This window comes from Poromitra crassiceps (assembly GCF_964638095.1).
Source record: "Poromitra crassiceps genome assembly, chromosome: 2".
NCBI lineage: Eukaryota > Metazoa > Chordata > Actinopteri > Beryciformes > Melamphaidae > Poromitra > Poromitra crassiceps.
The window spans coordinates 55,506,136-55,520,813 of NC_139624.1; the positions used below are offsets into that span (position 1 = coordinate 55,506,136).

Sequence of the window (14,678 nt, forward strand, 5' to 3'; positions counted from 1 at the left end):
TGGACAGAGATGTCATATCCTGTAGGTTAGGAAGGACAGCGATGTTATATCCTTTGGGTTAGGAAGGAGAGCGATGGACAGAGATGTTATATCCTTTGGGTTAGGAAGGAGAGCGATGGACAGAGATGTTATATCCTTTGGGTTAGGAAGGAGAGCGATGGACAGAGATGTTATATCCTGTAGGTTAGGAAAGAGAGCGATGGACAGAGATGTTATATCCTGTAGGTTAGGAAAGAGAGCGATGGACAGAGATGTTATATCCTGTAGGTTAGGAAGGAGAGCGATGGACAGAGATGTTATATCCTGTAGGTTAGGAAGGAGAGCGATGGACAGAGATGTTATATCCTTTGGTTTAGGAAGGAGAGCGATGGACAGAGATGTTATATCCTTTGGGTTAGGAAGGAGAGCGATGGACAGAGATGTTATATCCTTTGGGTTAGGAAGGAGAGCGATGGACAGAGATGTTATATCCTTTGGTTTAGGAAGGAGAGCGATGGACAGAGATGTTATATCCTTTGGTTTAGGAAGGAGAGCGATGGACAGAGATGTTATATCCTGTAGGTTAGGAAAGAGAGCGATGGACAGAGATGGACATATCCTTTGGGTTAGGAAGGAGAGTGATGGAGAAAGTGTGTAGACTGGAGAGACATTCCTCTAACCTTCAACATCCTCATTAAAGCAGTGATTTGGCACAATGCCAGATAGCATTTAGCCTACCCCTCATCCCTCCAACACACACACATACACACACACACACACACACACACACACACACACACACACACTCACACACACACACACACACACACACACACACACACACCTTGAGGCGATGACATCCAAGCATGATACGTTGAGAGCATGCATGTCTCCACACATGTACAGACTGCATACATACATACAGTACATAAATACACACACACACACACACACACAGACACGCACACACACGCCCGCGCACGCACACACACACACACACACACACACACACACACACACACACACACACACACACACACACACACACACACACACACACACACACACACACACATATACTGTACATACATACATCAATACACATGCAATCAAATCCTACACGGCACCCACAGCAGGTAGATGAAACTGTAGGACAAAGTGTATAATGAGACTAGCTAGCTTGATTCAAAGAGAACCTCGTTTTGACAGTACAAGTTATCTGGCATACTGTATTGGGGAGATGATGTGTTATTTAGCACATTCCGGTTCCTTCACCGTCACTCGACACTCACTGTGTGTGCGTGTGTGTGTGCACAAGAGAGGTCTCTCTCACACATGCACGCGCGCACACACATACACACACACACACACACACACACACACACACGCGCGCGCAAGAATACACAAACGGCATAGGACAAATCCATCCCAGCTGAACTAATTGGCGGAGCGTTCCGGTAGTAGAATCATGCAAAGCTGAATCACAGAGACCCGGCTGCATCTGCATCTCTGTCAGAGACACGGAGCAGCGCGGCCAGCCCGTTTCATTTGCATGAAAAGAACCCCAAAACCAATAAATCTGCATAGTGAAAAGGTGAACAGAGGGACATGCATGCACACGCGCACGCATTTACACAGTGACACATTCAATGGCACCTCTTGCGCGGACAGCAGTTGTGCAGCCTGGCAGCCAGTGGCGGGAGTGTCAGTGTCCTATCTCCACAGGTACCGTGCTGCATATAATGTCCAGTCCACTGAAGGAAATCTTCTGCTGGATCTTCTACCAGGAGCCCCTCTCTTGTCCTGTCCTGTTCCGTTCCTCAGGTCCCCAACTCTCTGCGTCTGAGACAGCCTGGGAGCACAGTCACCTCTCTCTGCACTCCAGAGAGAGGAGAGGTGAAACGGCAGAGCGCGAGAGAACGAGCATCAGCCAGAGAGCACGCGTGTGAGAGAGAGAGTGGGGAAGAGGAGAGGAGGGGAGGCGGAGTGCATGTGTGTGAGAGGGAGAGTGCCCGCTGAAGTGGGAACATATCACACTGAGAGCCCTCTTTCTTTCTATTGGTTCCCTGCATCCTCAGGTCCTACAGCGTCCCCCCTCTGCAGCAAAAGGCACTACAGCCGTTTTATTTGCCTCTGCTAGATAATAAGCCGTCCCCCTGTCACACCAGATGCCCTACCCACCCCCACCCCTCTCCTCGGCATGGCCCGGTGCTGACCTTCTACCGCCACCGTCGACCACGTGGCTTGACTATAAATGGCGTGACGTTTCAGCCTGAACGCGGCGACGCTGACAGCTGCTGTCTTTATTCCCTCAAAAGCGTACGCCTTGCTAAAGAGATTGTTGTTTGTTTATTGTGCTTGCTGCAGCATCAGAAAACACAGCTGAGTTGTTCTATCATAACAGCAGCGTCAGCGGTTTCTCTGGAGCCTGGTGACTCGCCTCGGTCTCCCATATTAGCCATTCTGGTCATGCTCTCTTCTCTCCCTTTTTCATTTGCTTGCATCTCTTTTTTTGTCTATTTTTACGTATTGTAGCGATCCAGGTATTCCAGGTAATTACGTGTAATGTGGTGTTTCCGTGTGTAGCTAGGAACTGATGTGTGGGAGTGTTAGCGGGGGGGAAGACTATGCTTGGGGGAAGACTTCCTGTCAGACAGAGCATGCGTGGAGGGGCTTCTATGAACAGGAAGGAAGAAGCAGCTAGCTAGCTATGGGCGTAGCAACCGCCAAAGAGTTGTAAGATAATAACGGTGAATAAAGAACCCTGTACCAACTACAAGTCTCAGGTTCCTTGGCGAATACGCGATTTGCTACACTGGTGTCAGCAAGTGAAGCAAGTCGGCCGCGAGAGGAGATAGTGAGGAGGAACGGCGGAGAAAGTTGGACTCGAGCGGAAAAATAAAATGTTTAAGTGGGAGAGGGAAGAAGCTGTAGCCTCGGGGTTCGCGAGGACGAATGCTGCGGAGGAGGACTACATGTGGATGGAGGAGGGCCGTGGGCGGAGGGAGAATGAAGCCGAACCGGGCCCCGCTAACGGACAGGGACCCGTGCGTGGAGCAGCGGGAGCCGGGGAAGATCCTGTGCAGCTGGCGCCAGTGGGGAGCGGCGGGCGGGGCCCTATCAAGACGCAGCAGTACGACGGTAAACAGAGTTGGGAGGCGTTTCAGGCCCAATTCGAACTGATAGCGAAGAGTGAGGGCTGGACAAAGCAAGAGAAAGGAACAAAGCTAGCTACGTGCCTGGTGGATGACGCGCGCGCATGCTTGCTACTGCTAAGCCCAGGGGAAAGAGGTGACTATGGAGCACTGGTGGGGGCCCTGCAGAGGAGATTCGGCCAGTGTGAGCTGCCGAGTATACAACGCGCCGAACTGTGTAACAGGCGCCGGCAGCCTGGCGAGTCACTGCGTGTTTTGGCTAATGACATTGAGACTCTATCAAGGAGGGCATATATGGACATGTTGCCAGAGACGCAGAGTGAACTTGCCAGGGATCAGTTTGTTCGAGCTTTGACCCCGTGTTGGCTGCACAAGCAGACCCAGCTGGCACACCCAAGGATGCTGCAGGAGGCGCTGGAGCTGGCATCAGAGAGAGAGATCGTGGGGGCGGCGGCCACGGAGGACGGCACGATGGAGGCCGCCCCCGTGGCGAGAATGGCAGTGGAGAGCCCGCCACGGGAAGAGCCGGCGTGGAAGAGTGCGTTGGCGGAGCAAAGCAGCATGGTGCGGGAGCTATCTGAGTCGGTGCGCCAGTTAAAAGAACAACTGCTCCGAAGCGCGACCCTGCAGCCCACCCCACGAGACAATACCTGGCCCAGGGGGCCCGGGGCCATGCGCTGCTGGACCTGTGGACGCCCCGGACATCGGGCCAGAGAGTGCCGCGGAGGAGCGTGGAACCAGGGAAACGGCACGGGGCCCGTCTAGAAGGGGCGAGACGGGTCCCCGATGCTGGGGGCCCAGCGGTACAGACGGGGAGGTGGGGCGTCGCCTTCCCCCGAAGCAGACGACATCGCCGGCTCTGTCAGCATGCAGAACGGGCCGCACACGATGAACGGCTGCCATGTTCAGGTCCGCCTGCAAGGGAAGCCCTGTGTCGCCCTGGTGGACACGGGATGTACGGCAACGCTGGTGAACTCCAACATGATGCCAGAGGGAGCGCTTCTGGAGCAGCCAGCGGACCAGCTGCTGAGGACAGTATCCGGTGAGTTGATGCCGATGAGGGGAAGGGGGTCCGTGATGATAACTGTGGGGGGACAGACAGTGAACTTTCCGGTATGGGTAGTAGAGATGGCGGGGCCCTGTATCTTGGGGGAGGACTACTTGACGCTAAACCAATGCACAGTAGACCTGGGAAAGAGGACACTCACGTTCGCAGGGGGGCCAGTAGTCCAGATGGGCCACCCTCCCACCGCTCCAGGGGAGCAACCAAACGTCATCGGCACCACTGTGTACCACGTCACGGTTGAGCATGGGCCCCACGCGGAGCCACAAAAGAGACTGTGTTGGACATGTGGGAAACCGGGGCACTTAGCGAGAGGGTGTCGCAGCGGTCCCGGGGAACAGACCAGGTGCGCGGGACAACGACATGGACAGCAGGGAGCCTGCTGGGCATGCGGCGCGATTGGACACCTGGCCAGAGAGTGTCGAGGGGCTGTCGAGGACCGGAGGACAGCGGGAGAGGAGAGACGTGCAGGCGGCGGGCAGGTGAGACTCTGCTGGACTTGCTGTTCGCCGGAGGACTTAGCCAGAGACTGCACTGAGAGTGTGGAGGCCGGAGGTGAGACACAGGCTGGGGAGAGTGTGAGCAGCCGGGGAGAAGAGAACGTTGCTACGGACAGGAGAACGGCGCTGCAGGGGAACAGCCAGAGGGAAGAGAGAGACAGCATCTGCAATGCTGTTGCAGTCAGGGGAGCAACACTCGTGTCTCCGGGTGAGCCTGGGGGGTTACCGCCGGGGGAACCGGCCCAGCCTAGCCGCTACACACCCCCCACGGTTGCTGTGCGGAAAGCCGAGGTGGAGATCGAGACCGGTTGTGTTCCCCCTGCTGTCCTGAACACGCCGCCCCCTGGGGAAGGGGGGCGGGAGGACGACCGAGTGCAGGAGGTGGAGGAAGACGAGGAGGACTGTCCAGATGTGGATCTGGAGGACGACGGCGTAACCATCATGGATGTCGTCGTGCGTGAGTGGAAATGCAGGCAGGCGGAGGACACGGAGATCGGTCCGGTGCTTGCGTGGGTGGCGGCTGGACGCCGGTCCCCCGTGGAGGAGACTCGCATGTTTTCCGGTGCCACGAAAGGACTGTGGAACATGTTTTCCGACCTACGGCTGGATGAAGATGGGCTGTTGGAGAGAACACGGCACGGGGTAAAAGGGAGGCAGACGGTTGTGCCCAGATACTTGCGGGGGTTGGTTGTGCGGTGGGCGCACAGGGGCCGTACGGGGCATGACGAGCCTGAGAAGATGCTCCGAAATGTTCGTGCACTTTTCTACTGGGCCGGACGCGAGGAGGACGTGTGGAGATACTGTAGTGCGTGTGATGGCTGTGGGGCACCGAGGGGGGACCGTGCTGAGTTACACTGCAGAGGACTAACCCCACTGGGGGTTGAGCGGGACTAGCGTGCTTCAGGTGGGACAGAAGCTGTAAAAGGGGGGATGGAAATGGGGTTTAAATGAATGGGAAGTAACTAAATGATGGTGGTGGGGAATGAAAAATTAAGAAGTTGCTAAAAAAAGAAAAGTTAAGGTAAATGTTGGGGCTTGTGTTAAATTGAAATGTCTGTAAAAAGAACAGAGAATTGAAATGTGTGTAAAAAGAAAAGAGACTTATTTGAATGGGAATGTTGTTGAGGGGAATGTTAATTGAAAATGTGGGTAATGTGCAGTAAAGAAATGGTGGTGGTGGAACGAAGAGTTAAGTGGTGTGTTAAAATAGAAGGGACTATTTGAATTGAAGGGAATTTGTTGTGGTGACGGGGAAAAACAGATGTTGGGAAAAAAGTGTGTTATTGTTGTGTTTTGGTACAGGGGGATATGTGTGGGTTGTGGGTGTCGCGTGGGCGCGACTTCTTGTTGGGTGAGGAGTATGTAGCGATCCAGGTAATCCAGGTAATTACGTGTAATGTGGTGTTTCCGTGTGTAGCTAGGAACTGATGTGTGGGAGTGTTACCGGGGGGGAAGACTATGCTTGGGGGAAGACTTCCTGTCAGACAGAGCATGCGTGGAGGGGCTTCTATGAACAGCCTAAGGAAGAAGCAGCTAGCTAGCTATGGGCGTAGCAACCGCCAAAGAGTTGTAAGATAACGGTGAATAAAGAACCCTGTACCAACTACAAGTCTCCGGTTCCTTGGCGAATACGCGATTTGCTACAGTATGTACATTTGCAAGTGTACAAACGCAGATGATGTTGCTGCCTGCTATATCCAAATGGAAGTGAACAAATTAGTTGTGATTTAAAGGGTGTGCAGTGTGCAGACTTTTGACATCCACTGATAGACACACACACACACACACACACACACAAGGGCATAGGTTTGATGTGGAAAGTGGTGGGGACATTCGGCAGGTGGTCCGCAGACCCCCTAGGGGGGCCTGGGGGCATGCCCCACCAGCAGAAAATTGTGTACATTTTAAAGTAAAATGCAACAATCTGGTGCACTTTGAGAGCAAAATGAAGAGGCTAGATCTATAAGGAACTACACACATCACATGAATATCCTCTTTACTATGCTATGGCTTTACAATGATCATAAAAAATATTGTCTCGTATATTCTGCATACAGAATTCAGTCAATTCTTTCTCACTCTTTCTTAATTAAGAACATTCACATATCCAAAAACAACTGACACAATGGACTCTCTCTCTCCTTTTATTTAATGGCCAAACACAGCAGCACACCAGGGAAATCAATGTACAACCTTATTTATAGCTTATATATTCAGAATATCAGAACCACACACGCAACTCAAGGTGTGTAGCCCTAACCCTATCCATAGAACGCATTCTCATTCAGATATTTTGATTGGTCAAGGGACCCCTTTGAAAATGGCCGTGCCCATTTCTTCCTTGCCAAAATTTTGCCTAAATTCTGAGCATTATTTCACCCCCTTGCTGACTAGGTAGGGTGACATCATTGCTACCAATCGATTCCTTAGGTCGTCTAGTTTTATATGGTATAAGAACCATCACGCACCATCAGCTTCAAAAGTCAACCATAGCCTTGGAAAGACAGTAATATCAATCGTGGATTTCGATTGGACTATTTTAGCTCCTCAGAAGAGTGGGTGGGACATGTCCCACCCGTCTCACCCTAAACCTATGCCCATGCACATGCGCGCGCACGCACACACACAGGCACACAGGCGCACACACACACACACACACACACACAGGGACGTGCACAGAACATTAGAGGGGCAGGGGCTCAAATTCATAAAAGGGCACTACAGCCGGCGTCCGGAGGGCGGCGGCGGAAATTTGAGGCAATTTGAAGGCCAATTTAGGGGTATAACTCATTTTAAATATTCCGATTTTAACCAGATTTAGAGGAATATCTCATTTTAGGATGAGACTTGTCACGGAAAAATAACTCCATAACTGAATAATATTAGTATATAAAAGTTGCATGCTGTTGCAATACTGTTGTGAAATCATTTAAGCATCAATATGTATTTGCTCCTTTTCTCCCTTTAGGTTGTTGTACTACAACAGATAGCAACACAGTCAGAAACATTGAACGATACTGAGTGAGGCTTGTAATATACCATGCATTTTAACCATAATTCTAAAAAGCAAGACAGAAGATTTAGATAAGGTGTATTAGAATTTTTTTTATTTTTTGCGGATTCAACAACACAACATCCCTTTCCAATAGTGTAAAGTAAAAAATATTTTCAAGAGCAACAATTCTGCATTTGTTCCCTATATTTTGGTTATTTATTTATTGGGTGGTTTATTTATTTATGTATTTATTTATTCATTCATTTTTGGGTTCATTTTTGGGTTGGTGCCTTCAGGGGCAGTTTAGAAAAACACTGCTCCATGCAGAGGCCTATTACAAATGGTGCATTCAAGGCCAAGAGAGCTCGGAAAAGGCATTTCTCTTTGAATGCTGCCTTCAGTGACGGCATGGAAAGGGCAATTTCCATACAAAGCACCATTAGAAATGCATTCATGGTCAGGAAAGGGCACTTTTTATTTTATTTTTTAATGTGTCTGAGCTGTTTGTTTTGTTCATGTGTTGTTGGAATGAAAATGAAAAATGTATTATAATAAAAAAAAAAAAAAAAAAAAAAAAAAAAGGGCACTTTTTACAGACTGAAAAAAAGGCAGGGGCTCAAGCCCCCTTTCATGTCTATGTGTGCACGTGCCTGCACACACACACACACACACACACACACACACACACACACACACACACACACACACACACACACACACACACACAGAGCTACATTATGAATCAAAGATGTGTTCTTTGCCATTTGTGTTTGGTCAGATTGATAATGTATCCTATGAGGAGGTGAGCTGTAATAATAAGTCAGAATGAGTGTCCTCTCCCTGGCCCTGAGCAGCGGCTAGAACACATGTGATGCTCTTTCTCTCTCTCGGTCCTCATGGCTTCTACAGCTCTGACAGTACGGCTATCATTACACCACTGATAAGTGCCACTGCCGGTGGGGGGGAGGGGGGGAGGGAGCGACAGAGGGAAGGAAAGAGAGGAAGAGGAGGTAGTGAGAGCTGATACGGGCTAGGGATTGACACCACTTTAGAACAGTGCTGCACGGGCCATTCAGCTCAACAACACGACAGTCTCAACAATGCTGCGTGGGCCAGTCAGCTCAACAACACGACAGTCTCAACAGTGCTGCGCGGGCCAGTCAGCTCAACAACACGACAGTCTCAACAGTGCTGCGCGGGCCAGTCAGCTCAACAACACGACAGTCTGAACGGCTGTGGACCATCCATTCACAGGAATACCAACCAGCTACTCTTTGCATAGAAAATGATCGGCCTCTTTCAGGTCTGACCGTGAAGGAAGTCACGCAACACAAACGCTGCCATGCAGGGAAGACCTCATCTACAATTAAAACAAGGAAGAAAGTCTTGGTCTCATTCAGGCTCAAATCAGAGATTTATTTTTACATTACAGATTCTGCTAAGGGGGATGAGAGAAGCTCCATTGTTGCTCGGCAGAGGAGGAGAATACGCCATTTAAGCTCAGCAGGTGTCACGTAAATCGACGGAGAGAGAGCAGCCTGGGGAGAGAGCAGCCTGTGGGGAGAGAGAGAGCAGCCTGTGGAGAGAGAGAGCAGCCTGTGGGGAGAGAGAGCAGCCTGTGGAGAGAGAGAGAGCAGCATGGGGAGAGAGAGAGCAGCCTGTGGGGAGAGAGCAGCCTGTGGGGAGAGAGAGAGCAGCCTGTGGGGAGAGAGAGAGCAGCATGGGGAGAGAGAGAGCAGCCTGTGGGGAGAGAGAGCAGCCTGTGGGGAGAGAGAGAGCAGCCTGGGGAGAGAGAGAGCAGCCTGTGGAGAGGGAGAGCAGCCTGGGGAGAGAGAGAGCAGCCTGTGGAGAGAGAGAGCAGCCTGTAGAGAGAGGGAGCAGCCTGTAGAGAGGGAGAGCAGCCTGGGGAGAGAGAGAGCAGCCTGTAGAGAGAGGGATCAGCCTGGGGAGAGAGAGAGCAGCCTGGGGAGAGAGAGAGCAGCCTGTAGAGAGGGGGAGCAGCCTGGGGAGAGAGAGAGCAGCCTGGGGAGAGAGAGAGCAGCCTGTAGAGAGAGAGAGCAGCCTGGGGAGAGAGAGAGCAGCCTGTAGAGAGAGAGAGCAGCCTGGGGAGAGAGAGAGCAGCCTGGGGAGAGAGAGAGCAGCCTGGGGAGAGAGAGAGCAGCCTGTAGAGAGAGCAGCCTGGGGAGAGAGAGAGCAGCCTGTGGAGAGAGAGAGCAGCCTGGGGAGAGAGAGAGCAGCCTGTGGAGAGAGAGCAGCCTGGGGAGAGAGAGAGCAGCCTGTGGGGAGAGAGAGCAGCCTGTGGAGAGAGAGAGAGCAGCCTGTGGAGAGAGAGAGCAGCCTGTGGAGAGAGAGAGAGAGCAGCCTGTGGAGAGAGAGAGAGCAGCCTGTAGAGAGAGAGAGCAGCCTGTAGAGAGAGAGAGCAGCCTGTAGAGAGAGAGAGCAGCCTGTGGAGAGAGAGAGCAGCCTGTAGAGAGAGAGAGCAGCCTGTGGAGAGAGAGAGCAGCCTGTAGAGAGAGAGAGCAGGCTGTGGAGAGAGAGAGAGCGCAGCCTGTAGAGAGAGGGAGCAGCCTGTAGAGAGAGAGAGCAGCCTTTTGAGAGAGAGAGAGCAGCCTGTAGAGAGAGAGAGCAGCCTGTAGAGAGAGGGAGCAGCCTGGGGAGAGAGAGAGCAGCCTGTGGGGAGAGAGAGCAGCCTGTGGAGAGAGAGAGAGCAGCCTGTGGAGAGAGAGAGCAGCCTGTAGAGAGAGGGAGCAGCCTGGGGAGAGAGAGAGCAGCCTGGGGAGAGAGAGAGCAGCCTGTAGAGAGGGAGAGCAGCCTGGGGAGAGACAGAGAGCAGCCTGTGGAGAGGCAGAGAGCAGCCTGTGGAGAGAGAGAGAGCAGCCTTTAGAGAGGGAGAGCAGCCTGGGGAGAGAGAGAGCAGCCTGTAGAGAGAGAGCAGCCTGGGGAGAGAGAGAGCAGCCTGTGGAGAGAGAGCAGCCTTTAGAGAGAGAGAGCAGCCTGTAGAGAGGGAGAGCAGCCTGGGGAGAGAGAGAGCAGCCTGTAGAGAGAGAGCAGCCTGGGGAGAGAGAGAGCAGCCTGTGGAGAGAGAGCAGCCTTTAGAGAGGGAGAGCAGCCTGGGGAGAGAGAGAGCAGCCTGTAGAGAGAGAGCAGCCTGTAGAGAGAGGGAGCAGCCTGTAGAGAGAGAGAGCAGCCTGTAGAGAGAGGGAGCAGCCTGTAGAGAGAGAGCAGCCTGTAGAGAGGGAGAGCAGCCTGTGGAGAGAGAGAGCAGCCTGTGGAGAGAGAGAGAGCAGCCTGGGGAGGGAGAGAGCAGCCTGGGGAGAGAGAGAGCAGCCTGGGGAGAGAGAGAGCAGCCTGGGGAGAGAGAGAGCAGCCTGGGGAGAGAGAGAGCAGCCTGGGGAGAGGGAGAGCAGCCTGTGGAGAGAGAGCAGCCTGTGGAGAGAGAGAGCAGCCTGTAGAGAGGGAGACCAGCCTGTGGAGAGAGAGAGCGCAGCCTGGGGAGAGTAAAAAAAGCAAGAGAAGTGCTGGCTCCTCCTGGGATGGAGGTGCTCCACCAGCTAGCTGCCTCAGCCCGGCCCAGGTAAGCTTAGGACATACTCCAGAAAGGCAGCGCGAGGCGGAGCTCCGCAAACAGGGAGCGCACTCCCCGCTTGGGTCGAGGTGTTCATACTCAAGAGTGCTGCTCAGAGCACCGCTGTTTACATAGTACAGTGGATGGCCCATGATAAAGTCAATGAAACGCAATTAAAAGTCAATGGAATGCCATTATGTTCAGTAGACTGCGGTTTCACTCTCAAACGATCGTATCAGCACATGAATAGAATCGCCAATCCTGTTTTTATTGAATGTAAATAGGCCTAGATCTGTCTCAAGTTCAACACAGCACATTAATTGAAATGACTAAAAACTAACAGTTAGAAATCCAGTTTACCACATCGGTTAAGAAATGTGGTCAAAACATGGCTCAGTGTAGCCTTCCTACTTCTTCATTTCATTTCTCTTCCTGTCAGGAAGGACTGGCGACACGCGCTTACGGCTGTGGTGGCCTTGCCCCCACCGCAATGATGTCATATTGGCCGCACGGCCCTCACGGTTGGAAGCACGCGTGGAGTATGTCCTGCCCTTTAGTCCGGCCCAGCTAGCTGCCTCAGCCCGGCCCAGGTAGCTGCCTCAGCCCGGCCCAGCTGCCTCAGCCTGGCCCAGGTAGCTGCCTCAGCCCGGCCCAGGTAGCTGCCTCAGCCCGGCCCAGCTAGCTGCCTCAGCCCGGCCCAGGTAGCTGCCTCAGCCCGGCCCAGGTAGCTGCCTCAGCCCGGCCCAGCTAGCTGCCTCAGCCCGGCCCAGGTAGCTGCCTCAGCCCGGCCCAGCTAGCTGCCTTAGCCCCGCCCAGCTAGCTGCCTCAGCCCGGCCCAGGTAGCTGCCTCAGCCCGGCCCAGCTAGCTGCCTCAGCCCGGCCCAGGTAGCTGCCTTAGCCCCGCCCAGCTAGCTGCCTCAGCCCGGCCCAGGTAGCTGCCTCAGCCCGGCCCAGCTAGCTGCCTCAGCCCGGCCCAGGTAGCTGCCTCAGCCCGGCCCAGGTAGCTGCCTCAGCCCGGCCCAGGTAGCTGCCTTAGCCCGGCCCAGCTAGCTGCCTCAGCCCGGCCCAGGTAGCTGCCTCAGCCCGGCCCAGGTAGCTGCCTCAGCCCGGCCCAGGTAGCTGCCTCAGCCCGGCCCAGGTAGCTGCCTCAGCCCGGCCCAGGTAGCTGCCTTAGCCCGCCCAGCTCGGAAACAGCCTGCATCCCCACACGGAGACAGCAAGTCAAAAAGTGATTAGAACTAAACTAGAAACAAACAAGCCTTTTACAGCCTCAAATTACGTGCTTATGCTTAGCTGTTGCATCCCGCCAAACCCTTTTTTTTCAGATTCCCCCCATCCCCCTGTTTTCTCCCCAATTGTACTTGGCCAATTCCCCCTGCTGTCCAGGTCGTTGCTCCACCCCCTCTGTCGATCTGGACTGAGTTGTAGACTATAGCTATACATGCTTTTCCGCTACATGTGCAGTTGCCAGCTGCTTCTTCTCACCTGACAATGGGAGTTTCACCAGCAGGATGTAGCATGTGGGAGGATCACGCTAATCCCCCCAGTTCACCTCACCCCTGGACAGGGGGCGAGGGATGGGACATGATACAGCTATCCACAGGAGGCACTAGTGCAGTGACCAGGACACATACCCTTAATCCGGCTTCCCACCTGCAGACGCAGCCAATGGTGCCTGTATGGGCGTCTGAGCCAGAGGTAACATGGGGCCTCAAACCTGCGGCAAGGAATCTACTGCTACACTACCCGGACGCCCCAGAGGGAATTTTTTTTCAAACCAATAAATCACTTGTTAGGAAACAATGTTTCGACGAGGGATGATGTACTGCAGTTACAGAACGCTGCTTTTAAAGAGGCAATACACTAAAATAAAGTAAATTGAAATTTACGAGTCTATTGAACCCAGCTAAAAGCACAATGCATCCCACAGTTCAACACTGGCACAATAAAATTCTGGCTTTCTTTGTGGAATTCTATGCTCAAAAGCAATTCAGAACAAACATTAAGTCATTAAGTCGGCCATAAATGCACGGTACACATGTACGTCGAAAATACACACACCAACAAACACACAGTATTAAATAAACATTTCAGCAGTATTGAGATAACCACTTCTTCAAAGCGTCCGACTAAAGCCAGAGAACATTCACTTCTATGTAGCAAAACCAAGCAGCGAGGTTCTGCCCAGTCAGTCTCTCACACACGCGCACGCACGCACGCACGCACGCACACACACACACACACACACACACACACACACACACACACACACACACACACACAGCAGCAGCAAAAACAGCAAGGGTCTGCCGATTAGAGCCTCACTGACAGTATCTATCACATCCTGCTCTAAGCACCCACATATGTAGCATAATGACTGTGTGTGTGTGTGTGTGTGTGTGTGTGTGTGTGTGTGTGTGTGTGTGTGTGTGTTTAAGTGAGAGGGGGCACTAGGAGACAGCTGTTTGGATAATCAGACTAATTAGAAGATCAGGGTGGGCTTAAAACCTTGCCAATTCCACCAGACGCACACTGCGCTTTGTTGATTAGTCTGTCAATAAACATGTATGATGCCAGCTGATACAGTACCAACTGGCTTCTCATGAGGCTTCTGGCGTAAACACACTGGAAACGGAAGCGGGGCCGAACGTGAATTCAGCTGGAGCAGGAGCCTGGTCATTCCCACCACAAGCAGTATGTTTTGCTCCGTGCTGAGTGTTGACTTCATGCCTGGCTGTACACAATCGTTCGCGGCCCGCATGCAGGCCGTGACACGCCTGCACCGCGGCCGGTGTGACGGGTCTAATCTGTTGACGAGGGCGCTGAGATGAAACTGCCTGCACTTCCAGATGCTTTGCCTCACTTCCGTCTCGCTTCCGTTTCCAGTGTGTTTGCGCCGTTTACCTCTACACACAGACACTAGGGGTGGGAATCTCTAGACACCTCACAATTCGATTAGATTCGATTAGGGGCGTAGGCAGAAATTCAATTATGGGTGGGCCTGGATAAAATTGGTGGGGCAATTACATGACAAAATTTTGCGCGGGAAGCGCACAAAATTCCTAGATGTCATGAAGTCGTCATGCATTAGACTCTGGAGATGATGTGCCCTGCGTTTTTAAGCTACAAAACCATTAGCTAGCAAGGCAGCAGCAAGTTTGCCTCTAGAAAACAACCAATTAAAAAAAAAAAAAAATTGGGGGTTGGCCCGGGCAAGAAGTGGGTGGGCCTGTGCCTACCCAGGCCCACCCGTAGAAACGCCCCTGGATTCGATGATAAAATGATTATCGATGCATCTCGATGCATCTTGAATCGATGCATCACTTTCCCCCCGCAATACATGATTTCTTTTTTCTCATTGTGTGAGTTCTTTAAAATAAAGTGCATTTGGAATTGCATTGTATTATCATCCATAATTAAA

At 52.5% G+C, this 14,678-nt stretch overlaps 1 protein-coding gene across 1 annotated transcript in view; it reads right to left on the reverse strand.

Moving 5' to 3' along the window:
- The window catches only part of magi2a (membrane associated guanylate kinase, WW and PDZ domain containing 2a), a gene marked incomplete at both ends in the record, with an annotated part of 305,378 nt that overhangs the window by 116,376 nt on the left and 174,324 nt on the right, over window positions 1-14,678 (reverse strand). The gene's annotated exons all lie outside the window — the stretch shown is intronic.